The 24980-nt window shown below is 48.2% G+C and overlaps 1 protein-coding gene across 5 annotated transcripts in view; it reads right to left on the bottom strand.

Moving 5' to 3' along the window:
* The window catches only part of SUSD6 (sushi domain containing 6), a 157775-nt gene that overhangs the window by 66509 nt on the left and 66286 nt on the right, over positions 1-24980 (bottom strand). The window lies entirely within an intron of this gene.

Here is a 24980-nt window from a genome sequence, read left to right as displayed (position 1 = left end):
CTCCTCACCCTGGGCTTCAAGGTTCTCCATCACCTCGCCCCCTCCTACCTCCCCTCCCTTCTGTCCTTCTCCAGCCCAGCCCGCACCCTCCGCTCCTCTGCCGCTAATCTCCTCACCGTACCTCATTCTCGCCTGTCCGGCCATCGACCCCCGGCCCACGGCATCCCCCGGGCCTGGAATGCCCTCCCTCTGCCCATCCGCCAAGCTAGCTCTCTTCCTCCCTTCAAGGCCCTACTGAGAGCTCACCTACTAAAGGAGGCCTTCCCAGACTGAGCCCCTTCCTTCCTCTCCCCCTCGTCCCCCTCTCCATCCCCCCCATCTTACCTCCTTCCCTTCCCCACTGCACCTGTATATATGTATATATGCTTGTACATATTTGTTACTCTATTTATTTATTTATTTTACTTGTACATATCTATTCTATTTATTTTATTTTGTTAGTACGTTTGGCTTTGTTCTCTGTCTCCCCCTTTTAGACTGTGAGCCCACTGTTGCGTAGGGACTGTCTCTATATGTTGCCAACTTGTACTTCCCAAGCGCTTAGTACAGTGCTCTGCACACAGTAAGCACTCAATAAATACGATTGATGATGATGAGAGGAAAGAAGGGGCTCAGTCTGGGAAGGCCTCCTGGAGGAGGTGAGCTCTCAGTAGGGCCTTGAAGGGAGGAAGAGAGCTAGCTTGGCGGATGGGCAGAGAGAGGGCATTCCAGGCCCGGGGGATGCCGTGGGCCGGGGGTCGATGGCGGGACAGGCGAGAACGAGGCACAGTGAGGAGATTAGCGGCAGAGGAGCGGAGGGTGCGGGGTGGGCTGTAGAAGGAGAGAAGGGAGGTGAGGTAGGAGGGGGCGAGGTGATGGAGAGCCAGGTTGTCCCACGGGGGGCTCACACTCAGGTGACTTGCCCAAAGTCACACAGCTGACAACTGCTGGAGCTGGGATTTGAACCCATGACCTCTGACTCCAAAGCCCGTGCTCTTTTCCACAGAGCCACGCTGCTTCTCAATGAATTAATGCATGGCCACCTTCTCCTTGGAATAGTGCTCTGCTCCCAGAAGGCCCTTAAATAAATATTGTTACTGCTAAATGACCTGAGGCCCTGGTTTTCACAAACAGAACTCAGAGGGGCTTCATTTTGTCAACAGTTCATCTGGTGCAGTCCCCAATCCCACTCTGATAATGTTTCAATGAATTCTATTTTTGTATGGTATTTTTTAAGGTGCTTCCTCTGTGTCCCCTCTAGACTGTGAGCTTGTTGTGGGGAGTGTTGTTGTTGTTTGAATGCTGGTTGTTTGTTGTACTGTACTCTCCCAAGTGCTTAGTATGGTGTTCTGCACAATAAGCGCTCAACAAATATGATTGAATGAATGTCAGGCATTGTACTAAGCACTGGAGATACAAGCTAATCAGCTCCCGGAGAAGGTATCAGTTTGGGTCTGCCAATAGTTGCTTCTGGGAGTCTAGCGTCAGGAGCAGGACAGGGTGGCATCCATGTGTCTACCCCATTCCTCTCTGAGAAGCAGAGTCCCATCCAAGACCATTTCAACTGGTCTACCTTAAAAATGAGGGGAGAGAGAAGTGAAGTGACTTGCCCAAGGTCACACAGCAGGCAAGGGGCAGAGCAGGGGTTAGAACTCAGATTCTGGGACTCCCAGGTCCATGCTCTATCCACTAGACAACTCTGTTTCTATTTCTTGACTACTTACTGTGCGCTGAGCCCTGTGCTAAGTGCTTGGGAGAGGAAAACATAGCACAGTTGGTAGACATGACCCCTGCCTTCAGGGTAGAGGGAAGTACAACGGGTTTTGAAAAAAATGGAGTTTGGGTCTCTGAGGCTCGGAGTCTCCATCTGGGCACCATAAAACAGAAGAGGATTTAGCAGGCTTCCTGCTGAGTCTGGGTGACGGGGTGGGAGGGGGGGCGGGGGGGTGTCTCGCAACTGCTCCCCTTCAGCTTCGGACATTCTGTAGAGCAATTAGTTGCCTGGCTGTACGTAAGGTAGGAGTTTCCTCCTGGTTGCCATGGATGGCTACCAGTGGACACTTTGCCATCCCTATCTATCCCCCACCACCACCCTCACACCCTCCACACTCCCTCACTCCAACTTCCCTGCAAAAACATGGAGAATTTGGGGATTCTAATTTTGAGAAGCAGGCCTGGGAGTCGGAAGATCCCGAGCTCTAATCCTGACCCCACTGCTTGTCGGCGGTGAGGACCTTGGGCAAGTCACTTCACTTCTCTGGGCCTCAGTTACCTCAACTGTAAAACGGAGATTATGACTGCGAGCCCCACGTGGGACATGGGCTGTGTACCACCTGTTTAGCTTGTATCTACCCCAGCGCTTAGTACTGTCCCTGGCACACAGGGGGCCCTTAGCAAATATCATAAGAAACAGAAAGAGTCTGATCGGGTCTGAGATCCCAGCCCAATGGCTTGATTCTCTGCTGATGAGGTCTCACCCTTGGGAGTGGGAACAGTCCCGTACCACATCTAACAGGAGCAAGGATGAGAGAAAGGGACATGAAGCCATTTGAGGCTAAACAAATCTGGAGCACAGAGTACATTGCTCTGCACTCAATAAGGGGTCAAAGAATACCACTCATTGATTATTGGCTTTTGGTGTTTCATCAAAACTCACTGTGGGCAGGGAACGTGTCTCCCGATTCTGCTGCATTGCACGCTCCTGAGTGCTCAGCACAGTGCTCTTCTCAGTGAGAAGCAGTGGATAGAGCATGGCCCTGGGTCAGAAGGTTATGGGTTCTAATCCCAGCTCTGCCACATGTCTGCTGGGTGACTTTGGGCAAATCACTTCACTTCTCTGTGCCTCGGTCACCTCATCTGTAAAATGGGGATTGAGACTGTAAGCCCCACGTGGGACAGGGACTGTGTCCAATCCAATTAGCTTGTATCCACTCCAGCACTTACTACAATGCCTGGCACAAGTAAGCACATATATACCATTATTATTATTACTATTATCACAGGAAGTGCTCAATAAATACCACTGATGGATTATTGATTTCGGAAGTTCAACCAACCAGAAATCTGGAATTCCAAATGAGAGGCCTCCGAGTGTACCCACAGCCACGGTTTCAAAGAGAAGGGAGTCACTTGAGAGGACGGCCCTTTCTCAGACCGCCTGCAAAACATTCACGAGTTTGAGTGAGTGAGTGGACCGAGTGAATTCCTTCCCACACGTAACCAGCCACAGCCCCCAAGAGGGAGGGAGGGAGGAAGGGAGGGAGAACAATGGCCTCTTTCTGGCTGCTCCGATGGACTCCTACACACTTCAAGCATGTTCTTCTCTTCTGTCCTCCCCCAGGAGCAGCTGCTGGGTAAGTCTGACTCAGCGCCTCTCTAGAGAGGGTGGGTTCTGCTGTCTGCACATCCCCCCAGCTAAATTTGCCCCCGCAAGGGCGTATCCATCGCGGATCCTCAGGGCTGAGGTAACGAGTTTCTCCAGATGGCAGAGGATGAGTGGCTCAGGCTGGGATCAGCCAGTGCGCCCTGCACACTTCAGGCTGGGGACTAATGAAAAGTGAACAAGCTCTGCCCACCACGATCCAGGGGTGAGACTCGGTCAGTCGTATTTATTGGGCGCTTATTGGGTGCAGAGCACTGTACTAAGCACTTGGGAAAGTACAATAAAACAATAAACAACGAGCTTACAGTCTACGCTCAAGCCATCACCCTAAATGGCCACGCTCTGTCTTCTTCTCTGGTATTCTTGTTGAACTGGATGAAATTTAAAGTGCTCAGGAAAAGTGAGGAGCAGCGTGGCTGAGTGGATACAGCACGGGTTCGGGAGTCAGAAGGACCTGGGTTCTAATCCTGGCTCCACCATTTGTCTGCTATGGGACGCTAAGTCGCTTCACTTCTCTGGGCCTCAGTTTCCTCATCTGTAAGATGGGGGTTAAGAGTGTGAGCCCCACGTGGGACATGGACTGTCTCCAACCTGATTAATCTGTATCTTACCCCAGCACTTAGCACAGGGCTTTGCACATTCATTCATTCAATCACATTTATTGAGCGCTTACTGTGTGCAGAGCACTGTACTAAGCACTTGGGAAGCACAAGTTGGCAACATATAGAGACGGTCCCTACCCAACAACGGGCTCACAGTCTGGAAAGCACATAGTAAAGCGCTTAACAAACACCATCAAAAAATAAGCAGAAAATGTTTGTCCTCATTTAGTCCTGAGGCTATCCTGTAAACTAAGAGATTTAGACTTTGATTTATTATTAATAATAATAATTTATTATTTATTATTTTATTCTTAATAAAGGCATTTGTTAAGCAGTTACTATGTGCCAAGCACTGTACTAAGTACTGGGGTAGAAACACGGCAATCAGGTCCCACATGGGGCTCATAGTCTAAGTAGGAAGGATAACAGGGATTGAATCCTCATTTTGCAGATGAGGGAACTGAGGCACAGTGAAGTGAAACAAAAACAGACAAGCCCTTGCTTTTCTCTGTCACCTTGGACAGCAGGAGCTCTCGGAAAGGTGCAGGAAGGTGGAGCGCTTAGTACAGTGCTCTGTGCACAGTAAGCGCTCAATAAATACGACTAAATTGAATGAATGGAGGGGGAAGGAACCAGGCTCAGGGCATGGGATTGCCTTGTGTGCAAGCCAAGAGGGGTGACGAGGCATCGAGCCCCTAAGCCCCTCTTCACTGGACTCTAGAACCTTGTCATGGGCAGGGAACGGTCTACCAACTCTGTTCTACTGGACTCTCCCAAGTGCTTAGCACAGTGACCTGCACTCAGTAAGTGCTTAATAAATACCACTGATTGTATTCTGGCCAGTCCTGGCGCTGCTCCTTGGAAAGAGAAAAGTAAAACTACAGCCACGGTACCTACTGGTAAGTGGCAAAGCAACCTGGGCATTAAACCGGTTTGACTTATCTTCCACATCCCACCTGCTCTGTTCTGGTCCATTCTGAGCTAAGGATACAGTGGTTGTCAGAATAGCGTTGTGGGCAGGGAGTGTGCTTACCAAATCCATTATAGTGTACTCTCCCAAGCGTTTGGTACTCAGTGAATATGACTGATTGTGTGGGTGTGGTGGACTGGATTAAGTGCCTGGGAAAGCACAGAAGAAGCCCAAGACATGCTTCCTACCCACAAGACGCATACTCCCGCGGAGAATGTGGGCTCGTCTCAGTGTGCGCGTCTGAACTGGTAAAGTCTGTGTCTGACGCTGGCGCCGGGTTACCGCCAAGTGGTCTTCCCCGGCATTCCTTTCGATTCGTGGCTGGGCAACTGCCTCAACAGGAGGACCGGTGACCCTGTTTGGTTGGGCCACTTTAGGCCAATCACACAAATTCCTCTCAGCTGGTGTGGCAAGAGAGGGTGACTTAAAGCATGGAGGCTGTTCATGTTGAGCCCAGGGTGGCAGGTTTAGGTGCCCACAGGAGCTGACTGCACCCACCTCGGGGGCGTCTGGAATAGCCGAGTAGTGGCTGCCAACACCAGGAAGACTCACTTTGTGGAACAACAGAAGGGAGAACAAAGCTTGAGGGTTGTATTGTGTCAAATCTCTATCGGCTATAAAGCACTCGATCAATCACCTTGACCCCTCCTATCTCACCTCGCTGCTCTGATTCTACAACACAGCCCACACACTGCGCTCCTCTAATGCCAACCTACTCACTGTACCTTGATCCTGTCTATCTCGCTGCCAACCCCTCTCCCACATCCTGCCTCTGGCCTGAAAAACCCTCCCCCTACATATACGACAGACAATCACTCTCCCCACCTTCAACGCCTTATTGAAGGCACATCTCCTCCAAGTGGCCTTCCCTAAGCCTTTATTTCCGCTTCTTCCACTGTCTTCTGTGTCACCCTTGCATTTGGATTTGTACCCCTTCTTCCTCTCTCCCTTAACCCCCAGCACTTATGTCTATATCCCTAATTTGTTTTTATATTATTGTCTGTCTCCCCCTGCAAAATACATTGTGGCAGGGAACATGTCTACTAACTCTGTTATATTGTACTCTCCAAAGTGCTTTGTACAGTGCCCTGTACATGGAAAGCACTCAATTAATACCACTAATGGACTGATTGAAATCACATTCCAATATTAGAATGCAAGCTCCTTTCTGAGCAAGGAACCTGTCATTTGTTGCCCTCCCCTCCACATATGCCAGACCCTCACTCTCCCCACCTTCAAAGCCCCATTAAGGTCACATCTCCTCCAGGAGGTCTTTCCCTATTAAGCCCCCTTTTCCCTAGCTCTCTCTCCTTTCTCCTAGTGACCTCCCTTGGTCATTTGATATTCACCCTGCCACCAGCCCCACGACACTTATGAGCTATCCCAACTGGATTACTGCATCAGCTTCCTCTCTGATCTCCCATCCTCCTGTTTCTCCCCACTTCAATCTATACTTCACGCCGCTGCCTGGATCATCTTTGTCCAGAAACACTCTGGGCATGTTACTCCCCTCCTCAAAAATCTCCAGTGGCTACCAATCAACCTACGCATCAGGCAAAAACTCCTCACACTCAGCTTCAAGGCTCTCCATCACCTCGCCCCCTCCTACCTCACTTCCCTTCTACAGCCCAGCCCGCACCCTCCGCTCCTCTGCCGCTAACCTCCTCACTGTGCCTCGTTCTCGCCTGTCCCGCCATCGACCCCCGGCCCACGTCCTCCCCCTGGCCTGGAATGCCCTCCCTCCACACATCCACCAAGCTAGCTCTCTTCCTCCCTTCAAAGGCCTACTGAGAGCTCACCTCCTCCAGGAGACCTTCCCAGACTGAGCTCCCTCCTTCCTCTCCCCTTCCTCCGCCTCCCCATCCCCTCCACCTTACCTCCTTCCCCTACCCACAGCACCTGTATATATGTATATGTGTTTGTACATATTTATTACTCTATTTATTTATTTTACTTGTACACATTTATTCTATTTATTTTATTTTGTAAATATGTTTTGTCCTGTTGTCTGTCTCCCCTTTCTAGACTGTGAGCCCACTGTTGGGTAGGGACCATCTCTAACTGTTGCCAACCTGTACTTCCCAAGCGCTTAGTACAGTGCTCTGCACACAGTAAGCGCTCAATAAATACGACTGAATGAATGAATTAATATCCACAAATCATTTATTTATATTAACAACTGGCTCCCCCTCTAGACTGTAAGCTCCTCATTGGCATGGAACATGTCTACCAACTCTGCTGTACTGTACTCTCCCAAGTAGTGCTCTGCAAACAGTAAGCGCTCAATAAGTACCGACTGGTTGGTTGTGTATTTATTTCCCAAATGCTTAGTATAGTGTCCTGTACCAAGAGGGCAATCAATAAATGTAGTAGTACATGTAGAAGTAGCATTGAAAAAAACATGGGTTTGCTGCTTATGGTTTATAAAATGAAAAATGGACAAACCGTAAACTTACCCTTCCATGCTGTCTTAATTCACTTACTTTGGATTCGCCCCATGCTTAGTACCAGGTTCAGCATAAAGCAAGTGTTCAATAAATATCATTACTACTTCTGCTACTTCTATACATTCAGTACACTGCTCTCCCAAACGAAGATAAATCCATCCATCAATGGAATTTATTAAGCGCTTCCTTTGTGCAGAGCAATCAATCAAGTGTATTTATTTAGCGCTTACTGTGTGCAGAGCTTTTGGGAGAATCCACTGTAACAGAGATGACAGACATGGTCCCTGTCCACAACGGGCTTATAGTTTAGAGGGGAAGAAAGATAAATAAATTACACATATGTACAGAAGTAGGGACTAAGCACTTAGGAGGGGTTTTTAATGGTATTTGTTAAGTGCTTACTACGAGTCAAACTCAGTTCTAAGCACTGGGATAAGTGCAAGTTAATTAGATCAGACACAGTCCCTGTCCCACAGGGGGCTCACAGTCTAAGTAGGAAAGAGAACGGGTATTGAATCCCCATTTTATAGTTGAGGAAATGGAGGCACAGAGAAGTTAAGTGACTTGTCCAAGGTCACACCGCAAGCTGAGATTAGAACCCAGGTCTTCTGACTCCCTGGCCTGTGGTCTTTCCACTAAGCCATTCTGTTTCTCCATAAAATAGACTTAGTAGACATGTCCCTTGCCCACAGGAAAGACAGATGATTAAACTAGGGATGATGTACATAAGTGCTGTGGGGCTGAGATTCTGATGACTTGACACCTGTCCACATGTTTTGTTTTGTTGTCTGTCTCCCCCTTCTAGACTGTGAGCCCATTGTTGGGTAGGGACTGTCTCTCTATGTTGCCAACTTGTACTTCCCAAGCGCTTAGTACAGTGCTCTGCACACAGTAAGCGCTCAATAAATATGATTGAATGAATGAATATCAAGTGCTCAAAAGGTACAGGTCCAAGTGTATAGGAGACACAGAAGGAAGGGGAAATAGGGCTTGGTCAGGGAAGGCTTCTTGGAAAAGCTATGATTTCAGGAGGGCTTTGAAGGTGGGGAGTGCGGTGTCTGTCGGACATGAAGGGGGAGGGAATTCCAGGCCAAAGGAAGGACATGGACAAGGGGTTAGATGAGAATGTGGCACAGTAAATGGTTTGACATTAGAGAAACAAACTGTGTGGACAGGAGAGCAGCGAGGAGGAGTAGGAGGGAGCGAGGCGACTGTGTGCTTTAATGCCAACAGTACGGAATTTCGGTTTGAAGCAGAGGTGGATGGGCAACCAGTGGAGGTTCTTGAGGAGTGGGGAAACATGACCTGAACTTTTTTTAGAAAAAATGATCCGGGCAGCAGAGGGAAGTATGGACTGGAGTAGGGAGAGACAGGAGGCAGGAACAGGTTTAATCAAGGAACAGGTTTAATAGTTAAGGCCAGATATGTTAAGTGCTTGGATCAGTGTGACAGCAGTTTGAATGGGGAGGAAAGGGTGGATTTTAGAAGGCAGAACTGAGAAGATTTGGTGACGGACTGAATATGCTGGTTAAATGAGAGGGATGAGTCAAGGATAATGCTTTGTGAGACAGGGAGGATAGTGGAAATTGTACTTTCCAAGCACTTAGTACAGTGCTCTGCACACAGTAAGATCTCAATAAACACGACTGAATTAATGAAAGAATGAATGAATGATGCTGTCAACAGTGATGGGCAAGTGAAGGGGAGGAGAGAGTTTGGGTAGGAAGATGAGATCTGCTAAAGTCATGTTGTGTTTGAGGTGCTGAGGGGGACAACCAAGTAGAGGATAAGACATGTAACTGGTTTGAAGGCTTTTCACTGGGAAAATGAGCCCCTTCTCCCACTCCCTGAACTTTCTTCAAACATTACGGGGCAACTCTCCTCGACTCATCCTTAGAAATTTCCCTGAGGAGCCATCCAGCAGGGATCGTCTCTCGCTCCTGTTTGATGGAGTGAAAGAGACAAAGCCTAATTGCTGGGTGATTAGCCCGATTTCGCGGGGAGGAGAGCCTGACTGGAACCCAGGCCAACTGAAAGAACTCGGGCCAGCAGGCTGTCCGCTCAACTCTCCCCAGTCCTTCATGTCCCTTCCCTCATAGAGAGCCACAGAGGCTAGCCTACTGCCTGTTGGGTCAGGGGAGCCTGCCTGCTCACTGACAGGATTCAACCATCGGTATCCCTCTCCCACTGTGGTCAAGGAAGAAGCCAATAGTAGCAGCTTCTGTTTGTTTTTTATGGCATTTATTAAGGGCTTGCTATGTGCCAGACCCCTTACTACGCACTGGGGCAGATACCAGCAAGGTAATCAGGTTAGACACAGTCCCTGTCCCACATGGAACTCCCAGGCTCAATCTCCAATTTACAGATGAGGGAACTGAGGCACAGAGAAGTGAAGTGCCTTGGCCATGGACACATAGCAGAGAAGTGGCGGAGTTGGGATGAGAACCCAGATCCTCCTGAATCCTAAGCCCAGGCTCTTCCACTATGCTTCTTTCCATGAGAGAAGACGGAAGTAGGAAACTGACACCCAACAGCCACCTCAGACAATGATGTATTTTAACTATTCATTCATTCAATCATATTTATTGAGCACTTACTGTGTGGAGAGCACTGTACTAAGTGCTTGGGAAGTACAAGTCAGTAACATATAGAGATGGTCCCTACCCAACGGGCTCAGTCTAGATAGATGGGGGAGAAAGACAACAAAACAAAACATATAGACAGGTGTCAAAATCGTCAGAACAAACAGAATTATAGTTATATGCACATCATGAACAAAATAACCAACCCCAGCATAGACCCACGAGCAACTGACCCTCCAATTATGTATTCTAATTTATTCTGTGACTTCATCCTGGCATAGTTCTTTTCCACTTATCTGATTCCCTATTCTTCCTCCAGCTACCACTACCGGCAAAAGACTTTGTAGATCATTCCCAGGTCCTTCTGACTCCCAGGCCCGTGCTCTAATCGCTGGGCCATGCTGCTCCTCTTGACTTCCCTCTAGCCCCAATAATCACACCAGCACCAACTTCCAGCTCACAGGGCTCTGGCCAGGGAGAAACTGGGTGTGGCTGTGACCCTTCAGCCCCTTCTAGCTCCGTTCTCAAACTCAAAGCCCCGATCTGTTTGGCGAGTGACGGAAGGCCGACCAGTCTGCCCCCTCCACCTCCCCTCCTCTCTGCAGTTCAGACAAAGGAGGTAGACTGAGGTGCCGGCGATCTCAGCGGCCGCCCCCGGCAGAAGTGTCAGAACGCAAGAGGGTAGGACAAAGAAGGAGGTGAAGGGAGCCCCCTTCACCCTGACCCGCCGGCCTCCCAGTACCTCTTCCCTAAAGCTGGGAAACCCCCCAACCCAAACCCCTTTCCTGACACTGGCTCCTGAGGGAGTCTCCAGCCTTCAGACAAGAGACATTCCATCTGCCATCAAAGCAGGGCAGCCATGATTGTGCAACTTCCCTTTCAGACGCCCCGACAGTTGGGGGGGGGGGGGGGGGGGGGGCGGGGAACAAAGGCTTACCAATAGCCACTGTACATTTTCGAGAAATGATAAAGCAACTTCCCAAAAGGGGAGAAAAAATGTTCTCTGCCATGTGACGAGGTCTTGTGGAAAACAAACAGATATCTGTTTTCCTGCCAGAATGGAGAAGAGGTGAAAGGAATGGGCATGCTCGTGCTTCTTATCCTTGGCGAGGAACCCTGCCTGTGGGAGGGGAAGGGTCAGTAGAGACCACGCAGAAGGGGAGAAGAGCAAGCAGTGTCTGGATACCTCTGTGGGGGAGGGGGTCCTCATCTAATAAGAAACTTTGCTACGTTTACATTTCATAATAACAATCATAATGGCATCTTATACTCTATTTCTCTATACTCTATTACTCTATTTATTACTCTATTTATTTATTTTACTTGTACATATCTAGTCTATTTATTTTATTTTGTTGGTATGTTTTGTTTTGTTCTCTGTCTCCCCCTTTTAGACTGTGAGCCCGTTGTTGGGTCCGTTCCCTTCCCCACAGCACCTGTATATATGTTTGTACACATTTATTACTCTAGTTATTTATTTATCTTACTTGTACATATCTATTCTATTTGTTTTATTTTGTTAGTATGTTTGGTTTTGTTCCCTGTCTCCCCCTTCTAGACTGTGAGCCCGATGTTGGGTAGGGACTGTCTCTATGTGTTGCCGACTTGTACTTCCCAAGCGCTTAGTACAGTGCTCTGCACACAGTAAGCGCTCAATAAATACGATTGATTGATTGATTGATTCCCCGCTGCTGGTCCTGAGCCCGGGGCATTCATTCATTCGTTTAATCATATTTACTGAGCACTTACTGTGTGCAAAGCACTGTACTAAGTGCTTGGGAGAGTACAATATAACAATAAACAGACATGTTCCTTGCCCACAACAAGCTAGAGACTACAGTGGGAGACAGATATTAATTTAAGTAAATATATAAATTACAGACAAATTACAGTTATGTACATAAGTGCTGGGAGAGGAAGGGGCCAGGGGGAGGAGGAGGTTTTCAGGTTCTTCCATGTCACAGAGAACAAGGCATTCTTCCAAACGGCTGTGTCCAACTATGGGAAATATAAACTCATCCTCTACAATGCAAGCTTGTTGTGGGCAAGGAACATGTCTGTCAACTCTGTTGTACTATACTCTCCCAAATGCTTAGTAGAATGTGCAAGTAAGCGCTCAGCAAATACCACTGACGGACTGACTGGTCCAAGTCATCTACATGGCTTTCTTGGCCGGTCTGCCTAATCCTCTTCACCCTGCCCCCGCTGTTCTCACCCCCATTCTGTGAGTTGAAGGGGCAGGGCGGCTCTGAACAAATTCCATGCAAGTGGCTTTACCCTCTCCCTAAAAGGTGTTACAGCCCAAGGACTAAAAACTTTTGTTTCTCAGACTGCCTCCAAAATCATCTTTATCCTTTCTATTTTATGGAATTGTTAGGCGCTTACTACAGTACTAAGTGCTGGAGTAGATACAAACTAGTCAGGTTGGATACAGCCCATGGGCCATGTGGGGCTCACAATCTTAACCCCCATTTTACAGATGAGAAAATGGAGGCACAGAGAAGTCAAGTGTCTTTCCCAAGGTCACACTAGAGACAAGATGCAGAGCAGGATTAGAAAGTCTCCCATGGGTTTTCTAGTCAAAAGGTACAAAAATCTAAGACTGAAAGAATTAGGATCCCTGTCCTCAAGGAGTTTACAGTTGAGTTGTGGGGGGACAGGCAATAAAACACATTATAGATGAGAGAAGCAACAGAGTATAATGATATGGACATAAGTGCTGTGGGGCTACGGGTGGGCTGAAAACCAAGGCCCTTAAAAGCTACAGATACAAGTGTGTAGGGGATGCATTTAAACACCTTCATTTAGAAAAAAACCAAGGAGATTTGAACTTTAATGACTTGGGGGAAAACTACTGTAAACCAAGAGCCTCTTTTAACCTCCTTTAAAGGTTAAAATAACCCTTAAAAGGAGGGAAAAGTAAAATAGAAATAATGGTGGTTTCTGGTACCCCGCTCCCCCACCCCGCCTTTCCCAGCACACAACCATACACACTCATCAACCGCATTTACTGAGAGCTGTGCATATAATAATAATAATAATAATGATGGCATTTATTAAGCACTTATTATGTGCAAAGCACTGCTGTAGTAACAGGTGCCTGGCCTCACACAGCAGGCAAGAGTCCTGCCCTTTGGGAGTTTTACAATCCTAGGATTGGGAAGCAGTGGTCTAGTGGATACGGCGCGAGCCTGGGGATCCGAAGGACCTGGGTTCTAATCCCAGCTCTGCTAACTGTCTGCTGTGTGAACTTCGGTAAGTCACATGACTTCTCCATGCCTCAGTTGTCTGATCTGTAAAATGAGGATTAAAACTCCGAGCCCCATGTGGAACAGGGACTGTGTCCAACCTGATTAGCTTTTATCTATCCCAGCACTTGGTACAGTACCCGGCACATAATAAGTGCTTAACAAGGAGACTCAAGTTGCAAATTTACGGTAGGTCAGGGGCTGTGACCCTATGGCTCAGGAGTCATACGTGACTTTTTTGGGAACCAAATGGGGCACCCACCCAAAGACGTGGTCCAGAGAGGGGGACGCTATTAGCCACTCAGGTCTTCATTGTTCACGCTATGCATGGACGGATGGGGACGGTGGTGAGTGAACATATATCAGTAGGCATTTTATGTCTCCCCCATTGCTTAGTACAGTGCTTGGCACACAATAGGTACTTAACAGAAACCACGGTTATTATTACTAACAAGGCACCAAAATATGTTCTTGAGTCAAGAAGTACTAATAATATTATATTATCACTAATAATAATAACAACAATTATGGTATTTGTACAGCATTTACTATGTGTCAACCACTATTCTAAGCATTGGGGTGGAGACAAGGTAATCAGGTCAGACAGTCCCTGTTCCACTATCCCACAGTGTAAGTAGGAGGGAGTAGGATCAAATCCCCATTTTATCACTGAGGAAACGAAGGCACAAAGAAGTGAGGTGACGATCATAGGAGCATGGTCAGCCTTTCTGCTCAACAGGCAAATTATTTCTCTTGTCCTCAAGGCTCAACACCTCCAAGCTACCCTGGGGAAGATGCTCAGAAAATGCCAACCGATTAAAGAAGGATTTTCCTTTGGGCATTGGCCAGGCTTTGACCAAGTTCCACATACCGTTCTGCTCTGGCCTAAGGGGATGGCCCCGAGTGTCCTGGCCCATGCATGGAATGGAAACCTGCGCCATCAGAGAGCCAGCTCCCTTTACGGGAGGGGAGATGCATCTGTATGGTTGCCAAGCTTAATGGCTAATACAGTTCAAAATCAATCAATCACATTTTTTGAGAGCTTACTGTGTGCAGAGCTCTGTACTAAATGCTTGGAGAATAGAACACAGCAATACAACAGACACATTCCCTATCCACCAAACACTTAGAGGGAGCTAAAAAAAAGTTCAAAAGTTTGCTGTAAACAAAGTTCAAATGCTGGGGCCCTAGTGTGGGGATAAGAGAGGAGGGAAGCTGAGTTTGAAGTCACATAGAAACAGGGGAGGGGGCCGTGCTCAAGTGGACTGCTGAACAGAACCCCAAACACACTGCATGCGAGTCTATGAGAAAACTCCCCCCACTGTACATCTCAGAGTTGTATCTTGGGGTATGTCTCAGCCTTTCCTCGGGCTGAGCATTACCTCCAACACCCCTGGCAACATCACCACCAACCTACATTAATTTTAGTTCAACTAGCACACCAACCCAGCTGTTGATGGACAGCCCCATCGACGATGGCACAGAAATTGCTACGCCAACTGCTGTGCCAGGTCTGCAATGACCTTGGAAGGAAGTGCTCTTTAGCTCTCCAGCCTGGACCTATCCATTGCTCCCTCAACTCCACCCCGACCCAAGAGTTTCTGGGACTAGAGGGTGGGGAACTAGGTCTATCTTAAGTTGGAAGCCACTGGACTAGTCTAATGCCCAGGCTCTGCCCTCGGAGGAGGTGCTTTCATAATAATAATAATGATGGCATTTATTAAGCACTTACTATGTGCAAAGCACTGTTCTAAGCGCTGGGGAGGTTACGAGGTGATCAGGTTGTCCCACAGAGGGCTCACAGTCTTAATCCCCATTTTACAGATGCGGTAACTGAGGAATAGAGAAGTTAAGTGACTTGCCCAAAGACACACAGCTGACAATTGGTGGAGCCAGAATTTGAACCCCTGACCTCTGACTCCAAAGCCCGTGCTCTTTCCACTGAGCTACGCTTCCAATGGCACCCATGTGAATACCGGTCTCTGGCTCTTGCTTGAATCAGCTTGTTTAGTAACCTAGGCCTGCTGATGGCCTAATGCCTGGGGCGCAGGAATTACCCAGATGGATTGCCCTCCATCAGCTGGGGTGCCATGTTAACATTTTAGCTTCGGGCTAAGCAAAGAGAGGCAGCAAAAGGCCTAACTGCCTCACAATTTTGCACAATTTTTGTAACATTAAAATGGGGGGGGGGGGTTATTGCATAGGGTCAGATCATTAAGTCTAGCAATAAAGGGGGAAAAAACCCGCAAAATGAGGCAGAAAGAAGGGGTGGATGGGAGGAGAAAAGTAAGAATGAACTTAAGACTAGCCTTTCACTTTGCATTCTCCCAAGTGTTGCATACAATAGGCACTCAATGAATTAACCCTACTTTCCTTGCCCTCTTCCTGGGGTGCACCCATTCAGAGAAGAAACTCTTCTCCCGAAAATATGCCTGCCTCTGCTGGCATGTTTTCATCCACCCCACCCGCTCCCTTCCTACTCCAGGGTCCACCGCTATCACTGCTTACAATTATGTGTAGCATGAAAGCTAGTCTTTTATTGTCTCTTTTATTCAGCCTGGGAAAATTTTGTAGCGGGAGACAATTATGTGAGAAAACGCATAATTGGGCCACTCTGCCAATAGAGAAGTGCACCTAAAGGTCCGCCATGCAAATCAGCAGGTTGGGTAACAACAAAGGAACACCCCACCTTGCAGCTAGTTCGGGGAACACTCTACCTAGGGGACTGGCTCTTAGGGCTTCCATGAGTGAGGGAGATTCAGGGAATGGTTCAGACGACAGTGGGCCTCAGAGCCCTCCACAACGGCAATCCAGAGAACATTACAGAAAAACGTGAGGCTCACAGTGGGGTGGGGGTGGGGGGACCCTGGAACCTTCACATGCACTGAAATTTTACAACTCATTCAATGAGTCTGTTGGATCCTGCAAAGTCAAGACAGTATGGCATCCAATACATAGTGAAAGAGGGAGCATAGCAGTGAGGGGATGAAACTTATGGCTTCCACTTCATTGATTTTTGGCTTCTTTCTGATGCCAAATGGATGGGGTGCTACCTAGCCCTGCCCAGTGAGGATCAAAAGGGCAGTGATGGAGGAAGAGATGCTTCTTTTGAAACTCTTTCTTCCTCTTCCTCATTCTCTATCCTCAGTTCCACTCTGTTCTTCCCCTCCTTCTCACCTCTTCCTCCTTTGTTCCCTCAAAGCCCTACCCACTCCCACAGGCTTGCCCCCATACACAAAATAACAGTTCTGTTCGGAAGGGCTGACTCTCCCACGCACTGCTGCCAGAAAATAAAGATTCATGTCGTTTTAAAGTCAAGGATATGGCCAAAAGGGCAGACACTAGGACTGACTAGGAGTTCGAACTCTTGGGATCAAGTTTCCATCTTGCAGCCAGCTCCGGGGGTAACCCTCACAATGCCCGTGCTCTCGGCTTGTCCTTCTCCCCGGCTGATAAACAGAGGGGACGCCGTTGACCTACGTCCCGGGGACACATGATGAGGCCAGCCTAGGAAATGACGACAAGGCCTTTGGCCCATCCAAACTGCCTCGGGAAGGCTAAATGCTAACCCCGAGACCCTGCAGAGCTGATGGCAAGGGGCGTAAACCATCGGCCCAAAACCCGTCAGACCATGGCTTTCTTCCACCAGAAGCCTGCCCTTTGGAGGAGGGAGGCCAGCCTGGAGACAGGCAGAGGCAACGAGTCCCCAACCCCCATGCAATCCAGCAATGTCCCGGTGGCCCTGGAGAACTGCTCCTCCACTGGGGCAGAACAGATTTTGGGGCACTACAGGGCAGGTAGCAGCCCTCTCTTCCCAGGGGTCACAGAAGACCAAACTCTCCAGTGACAAATCTGCCAGCCCCAAAGAACATCTCTCCTCCCCTACCAAGGGAATGTATTGATGACCCGTGAAGGGCTGAGAGCTACGTGCCCGTGTGGCCGCTTGGGTATCACATGGTGCCGTTTGTTTCCCTGGACTGCGCGGACTCCTGTACAATCCCACTTCTCACTTGCTCAGAACTTCCTGAACAAAACAAAGAAATTTCCCTTCTAGGATGGAACTTGCCAGCCCTTGGCAGTCGCTGAAGAAAATGCACATCTTTGTTCAGTAAAACTCTGGCAGAAAATCGGTTTAGCTCCCTCGAGGTAAGATGAAGTCTCAAGTTGCGACTGTATTTTAAGACTCAGCTACTGACCAGAGAGGTAATTGACCCAAATAAGGAAAATTCCAACTTTGATACATAGGGGGCCTTCCGGGCCTCCCTCTGAAAAAGGGTTAGGAAACATTCACGAGACAGGATTGAAAATTGATTATCAGGTCCTCGGAATGGGGATTCCAAAATGGCGAAGAGGATGCAGGCAGTTCTAAATATTTTTAGGTCTCCATATAAAAATAATCTTGACTTTTTCAGACACTTTGCTACAGAAAGAGTGGGGACTTTCCAAAGCTTCGTCCCCAGAGTGACTGTTCCATGATGCCAATGAACTCGGAACCTGTTTCCCAGGCTGCCTAACGAATGGCTTCAATCAGCTTCAAAAAGAGAGCAATGGAGTCGTAATCAGAGGTTGGAAACTGGCTTCACGATGGACCGGCCTCCTGGTTGGGGATCTATTGCAACCCCCAGCCCCAGGGGTCACTCGATCCTTACTGACCGGGTGGAATAGTCCGGGGCTGGGCCCTGCGGAGGACAGCACTGATCAGAGAGACTCGTGGGCCAGCACTTATCGGAGAGACTGAGGCTTGCTTTTGCCAGCACACGACAGCCGAGGGGTAGGAGCCCACAGTCTCCTGAGCCTCAGTTTCCACCCCTACTCTCCAAACCCCACTGCTGCAGTTGCGACACCTATGAAATGGGGATTGGAGGCGGGCGAGGCTGGGGACAGTCCACCAGGGTAGCATCGGGGAACGTTTACTGTAAATATTTAGTGGGTGATTCAGTAAGGCAGGTGGTTTGCACATCCAAAACAAGCCTGACGCCAGCCGGCAATGTTTAGGGCTTATTTTGTGAGGCAGCTTTATTGTGGGGGCGGATCTCGGATCTTCTGCGTGGAATGATTTCAATTCAATTTTTCAATTCAATTCAATCGTATTTACTGAGCGCTTACTGTGTGCAGAGCACTGTACTAGGCACTTGGGAAGTACAAGTTGGCATTCATTCATTTATTCATTCAATTCATTCATTCATTCATTTCAATACGGCACACCAATTAGCCCACACAAGGGAGCTTCGCAAGGCCACATCCTGGTGTGAGGTTCGATCAATCAGCCCAGTAATTTTCTTTTTCTACATGCCAGACACTGTACTAAACACTGGGATAAATAATAGCCCCTATCACACAAAGGACTCAAAGCCTTAATCCCCACTTTACACCAGGTAACTGAGGTACAGAAGTGAAGTGACGTGCCCAAGATCACCGATCAGGCAGATTCCCGAGCCTCGTCAAAGACACGGGGAAAGACAGCAGACCCCTGACAGGCAGGGAGGGGGGAGGAGAGGATCCATCTCAGTGACGTCGGCAGTGTTTGCCGCCGGGCGGAAGAAACTCCGTGGATATTCTGGGAGCCGCCCTCTCGGCTCCACGCACCATCTGTGACACTCCCTATTGTTGCCTTTCTAAAAATAGAAATCAGGCCGATGGACACACCAGGTCTGTAAAAATAGGAGCCGGATGAGCTGGGAGCCTCGCCGGGGAGAGATGGGGAGAGATTAGGAACCATGCCGCCAGGGCCTAGGGGGGCGGGATCTGTGCCCTTTGGACACTTGGTATTCACCCAACCCTCCACCCCACAGAATTTCCATCCATATCTGTACCTTATTTATTTACAATTCACGTCTGTGTCCTCCCTCTAGACTGTAACCTCTTTGTGGGCAAGGAATGTTTTTAATTATAGTTGTATTGTATAGGTGTATTGTACTCTCCCAAGGGCTTAGTACAGTGCTCTGTACACGGCAAGAGCTCAATGAATACAATTTATGGGCAATAAATACCACTTATTGATTGACCACAGACCATCTGCCCCTTCCCCTGAAGTGCTGCTTCTCGTTTCCCTCACATCGGCTTCCTGGGCCCCTGGCCTCTGCTTTCTCCGGGGAACCTATAGTGTAGGCTGGACCCTCAATAGACATACTGGCCACCGCGGATATGCTCTCTGTTCTCGAGGGTCCTATACAGACGGAAAGCATAGTGATGCTCTTCCCTCACCCACCGAACATCACCCTTTCCATGTCACGTCTACCAACTCTGTTATACTGATATACCATACTCTCCCAAAACCTTAGTACAGTGCTCTGCACACAGCAAGTGCTCAATAAATACTATGGACTGACTGACATTGGAGGAGCCAAAGGCGGAGGGTTCCGGTGGGCTTGTCCTTCCCCAGTCTCACAAGCTTGAATCCCGGCACCAATGGGTTGTATTGAACTGAAATGGGGAGTCTTTCATTTAGGCTGCCTGGTTTGATCAGTAGATTTACATATGGTGATTTCACTGCTGCTGAAAAATGGTTTTCATAATCCAAATTACTTTAATTGATCATGCCCCGAGGCAATAATGACAGCAATATAAAAAGATATAACAAAAACCCCTAAGCTTTGTCATTGTCCTTCCCCAAAATGTCTCAAGAAAAACAACGTAGATGTACACAGAAACAGCTTTTTGGGCTCTAAACCTATATCTCTACAGCACCGTTCAGGGCCCTTGTAGAAACTCCAAATAGCTGATCTGTGTCAAAAGTCATGGGTATAGTCAAGGGCAATCCTTATGTAATCAGATCAGGCTTATCTTTTTTTTTTTAATGGTATCTGTTAATTGCTTACTACGTGCCAGGTACTGTACTAAGTGCTGGGGGTAAATACAAGCTAATCAATTTGCACAAAGTCCCTGTCCCACATGGGGTTCACAGTCTTAATTCCTATTTTATAGATAAGGAAACTCAACCAAGTTGAGTGAACTTGACCAAGGTCACACAACAGACAAATGGCAATTTTCATCCCAGGTCCTTTTCACTCCCAGGCCCGTGCTCTATCCACTTAGGTCACACTGCTTCTCATAAACTCATTCTCAGAAAGTCAGTGGAAGACTGGAGGCAAAGTCCCCTTCAAAGGGATGCTTTCTGTTTGGTTTTTAACTAGAAGCCAATCCTCTAAAGAGGTCATCTAGACACACCCACACACTCAGGATGACTCATCTGTGGGTCACTTACAATCCTGGTTATTACCGGCCCATATTTACAGGGCGGGTGGCTATTTGTCAGGCACCCTTCAATCATTTTTACTGCTCGCAGAGAAGCTTGCGAGGTTGCTCAGTACTGTTTCTGCCCGTCCTTGGGCTGACTGGAGAAGTGACTGACACAAAATCACAAAGCAAGTATTAAACCACACAGCCCCAGTCGCTGCCAGGGTTGTTTTTATGATCATCGGTTCGTCTGATGGGTCATGGGAGGGTTCAGTTTTTCTAACCAATGTGATTGGGTTCTGGGTTACCAAGCCTAACGTGCCTTTCTTTTTTTATGATATTTGTTAAGCGCTTTCTATGTGCCTGTCACTGCTACTAAGCACTGGGGTAGATTCAAGACAAACAGGATGGACACAGTCCCTGTCCCACTTGGTGCTCTATCTTAATTCCCATTTTACAGAAGAGGAAGCTGAAATCCAGAGAAGTGAAATGATTTACCCAAGGTCACACAACAGACAAGAGGTGGAGCCAGGAATAGAAACCAGGTCCTTTGACATTCAGAATCATGCTCTTCCCACTAGGCCATGTGACTTCTTGCCCCTTCTAGATTGTCAGCCTGTTGCTGGGTAGGGACCATCTATATATTGCCAACTTGTACTTCCCAAGCGCTTGGTACAGTGCTCTGCACACAGCAAGCACTCAATAAATACGATTGAATGAATGACTGAATGTGAGAGGTAAGAGACAGTCTCCCAATGACCACCTCAGGTAACGATATATAATAACTGACCCCAGCATACACTTAAATGCAACTGAACCGACAATTAATTATTTACCCTAATTTATTCTGCGACTTCATCCTGGTGTATTCCCTCCTCTTCGCTGATCCCCATTCTTCCCCCAACTACCACTACTTATAAAGGACTTCGTGGGTTGAGCTGCACCATTACATTATACATTCCTTGTGGGAGGGAAATGTGTGTTTTGCTATAATACTAATAACAACAATAATAATGATGGTATTTGTTAAGTGCTTACTATGTGTCAAGCACTGTTCTAAGCGCTATACTCTGCTATGCTTTTCCAAGCACTCAGCAGAGAGCTCAAGAAATAACGCGGATTGATGAACTGACTGATTGAGAAAGAACAGGCTCACGATACACAGTTCTTCCCTCTTTCCCAGTCGACCACAACAAGCTCTGGTCTAGTAAAAGCTGGACCTAAACTCCCCTCTTCCCTATTGCCGTAATCTCAGCACACTTCAAGCCACATAAAAGAAAAACCCTGCAAAAATAAGGCAGCAAAGTCCTTCCTGAAAATGATTAAACACCATTTACCAAATCTATGATCGCATCTGGGTTGTGATTGGCTCCCCTTTCCACTCCCATTTCCCCCACCCTCTTCTAACTCCCACCCCATACCTTTCCCAACGTGTTCCCTGCCATTTCTGACTCCCCTTCAAGGTCCTACCTCTCCACTGTTGGTGTCTTTTGGAAAATTCACCCAAACCACTCTTCTTTTTGTTTGTGCTTTTTTTTGGGCAGTGGGGCGGGGAGGGTGGGAAATGGAAGGTACCTGGGCTTAGCTGTATTTTTACATGTAGGTGGATTCAAAACACTGGGACTCAAACCAATTAGCAAGCAAGGAGGCATTAGAGCTCTGAGGACTCTCTGTGGATCAGAAGACTTTTTTCTTTAAGTTTGGTATCTAAGTGCTTACTAGGTGTCAAGCACTATACTAAGCATGGGATAGATACAAGTTAATCAGTTAGGACACAGTCCCTGCCCCACATATGACTCACAGTCTTATGAGCAGCAACATGGTGTAGTGGATACAGCATTGGCTTGGGAATCAGAAGGTCACGGGTTCTAATTCCAGCTCTGCCACTTGTCTGCTTTGTGACCTTAGGCAAGTCACTTCACTTCTCTGTGCATCAGTTACCTCATCTGTAGAATGGGGATTGAGACAGGGACTGTGTCTGACCCGATTTGCTTCTATCCACTCTAGTACTTAGTACAGTGTCTGACACACAGCAAGTGCTTAACAAATACCATAATTGTTATGATTCATTCACTCGTATTTATGGAGCGCTTACTAGGTGCAGAACACTGTACTGCTTGGAAAGTACAATTCGGCAACAAACAGAGACAATCCCGACCCAACAACGGGCACTCAGTCTAGAATCACCATTTTACAGTGAGGTAATGAAGGCACAGAGAAGTTAAGTGACCTGCCCCAGGTTGCACAGCTGATGGATCTCAAATTAGAACCCAGATCCTTCTAAGTCCCAGGCCCGTGAGGCTATTTGGCTCTAACATAGGTCTGGGAAAATACATATATATGCTGTATATACAAGCACATACATAATAAGCACTTAAGAAATATCATAAAATATATATATATATATATATATATTTATGGCATTTCTTAAGTGCTTATTATGTGCCAGGCACCATGCTAAGTGCTGGGGTAAATACAACCTAGTCAGGTTGAATACAGTCCCTGTCCCACATGGGACTCAAAGTCTTCATCCTAACTTTACAGATGAGGGAACTGAGGCTCAGAGGAAGTGAAGTGACTCTCCTAAGGTCACAGTGGACAAGTGGCAGAGCTGGGATCAATAGGCTAGGGTTTCCCAGGTGCAGGCTAGTTTCTTTAAGTGCATCACCTTCAGATCCCGAGGCTGCCTGGGCAGAGGGTTCCACAATAAGCTGAGTGTCTGAGATCCAGTTGTCCCCCATGGATCTCACACCCACAGACTGATCGAGTCTACAACGTTAGGACTGTGAGCCCCACGTGGGACAACCTGATTACCTTGTAACTACCCCAGTGCTTAGGACAGTGCTTGGCACTTAGTAAGTGCTTAACAAATACCACCATCATCATTATTATTATTGGCCATGCCCACAACTGATCAATCGAGGGTACCTATCGAGTGCTGTGTGTACAGTAATGTACTAAGTGCTCGGTAGCGAACAACATAGCAGAGTTGATTGACACGTTCCCTGCCCACAGCCTGCTGAATTGACAGTTTCCCAGAGGATCAGAAGCCCAGCGCTGCCTCTCCTGGAAGCAGGGGCAGAGAATCACTTGAACAGAACCAGACCTGTTACCTGGCTCTCCTCCACCCCTCGGGAGATGGGAAACGAGTCAGAGGTAGAACCCTCACATTTGCCGCAGCCGGTTATGCTGTCGCAGAAAAAATCGAGTCAGGACAGGCTGAACCGCCCCAGGCCCTCCAGCTGGATCTGTGGCTGCCAAGGCCCAATCAACCCATCTGGACAATTGTTTCTGTAGAATCGGAACTTTCCATTTTGCCCTTTCTGACCTTCCCATGGGCCACTGAATCGGCCCAGCCTTTCCCAGCCAGGGAAAGACAGTCTTACCCAAGGAGGAACTTACGAGGCCACCTACCGCCATTGCCAAGTCCTCTGCCACAGGTTACCTCAAAGGGAGCAGCTGCACTGAATGAGGTGAGACATACTTCCACCCAGATAAGGCGCAAGGACTTGAGGAGACCACCCTTCGTACTGCCAACTGCCCCAGGCCAGAGGGGTAGTAATGAGGAGCCAAGTATTACCACCCACACTAATTCCAGGGGTTTTCTCGGAGAAGATGATGTTGGGGTGGGGTGGGGGGGTGGGGGAAAGAAGGAGTTCTTTCGACTGACTGGCCTTGGTTTGTAATTGCTCCACCTACGGCTCAGCTCCCAGGTCGGTGACTTGGCCCTCCTGCTCACAGCAGGCAGACCCCTGCAGGTGTGGCTCCCGGTTTTTGGCCAAGGAAGGGGCACCTCCCCTGACGCCCACACGGCTCCCGATTTTTCCTACCCGCTAGACAAAAGGAAAAACTGGCAGGAGCATTGTTTGTTCTGAGAAATGCTGAAATCCCCCTTCCCACCCCCTCCTCTTTCCCCGCCTCCTCTGCCAGCACATATGTTCCAGAGCAGGGAGTGGAGAGCAGAGGGCATGGAAAAGAGGCAAACGGACAACTTCATCTTTCCCAAGGTTTCAGCCCACCCGCCAGAAAACACACATTTTCCGTACTGGAGAATAATCATCGTCTTTGTTTCCAGCTGGTCTAGGGTTTTGGACCTGGGGAGGAAACCAGGGAAGGAAGCTGGCTGGGAAATCAGAGGGAGGGAGGAAGGGACTGGGGAGGAGCTGGAGGTTGGCTGGGATAAACTGGGGGGGGGGAGGAGAAGGTGGGTTAATAATTGTGCTATTTGTTTGCACACACTGCTCCAGGGGCTGGGGTAGAGACAAGGTAAGAGGTCATATGCAGTCCCTGTCCCAAATGGAGCTCACAGTCTAAATAGGAGAGAGAACAGATATTGAACCCCCATTTTATTGATGAGGAAACAGAGGCCCAAAGAAGTGACTTACCCACAGTCACACAGCAGGCAAAAAAGCATCACGGCATAGTGGATATAGCACAGGCCTGGGAGTCAAAAGAACTCTGGCTCCACCATTTGTCTGCCGTGCGACCTTGGGGAAGTCACTTCAGTTCTCTGTGTCTCAGTTACTTCATCTGTAAAATGGGGATAAAGATGGTCAGCCCTCTGTGGGACATCTTTATCCCCATTTTACAGATT

The sequence above is a fragment of the Tachyglossus aculeatus genome, chromosome 23, assembly GCF_015852505.1.
Source record: "Tachyglossus aculeatus isolate mTacAcu1 chromosome 23, mTacAcu1.pri, whole genome shotgun sequence".
Lineage (NCBI taxonomy): Eukaryota > Metazoa > Chordata > Mammalia > Monotremata > Tachyglossidae > Tachyglossus > Tachyglossus aculeatus.
Note: the sequence above shows the minus strand (reverse complement) of the source record. Positions and strands in the feature narration are given on the sequence as shown.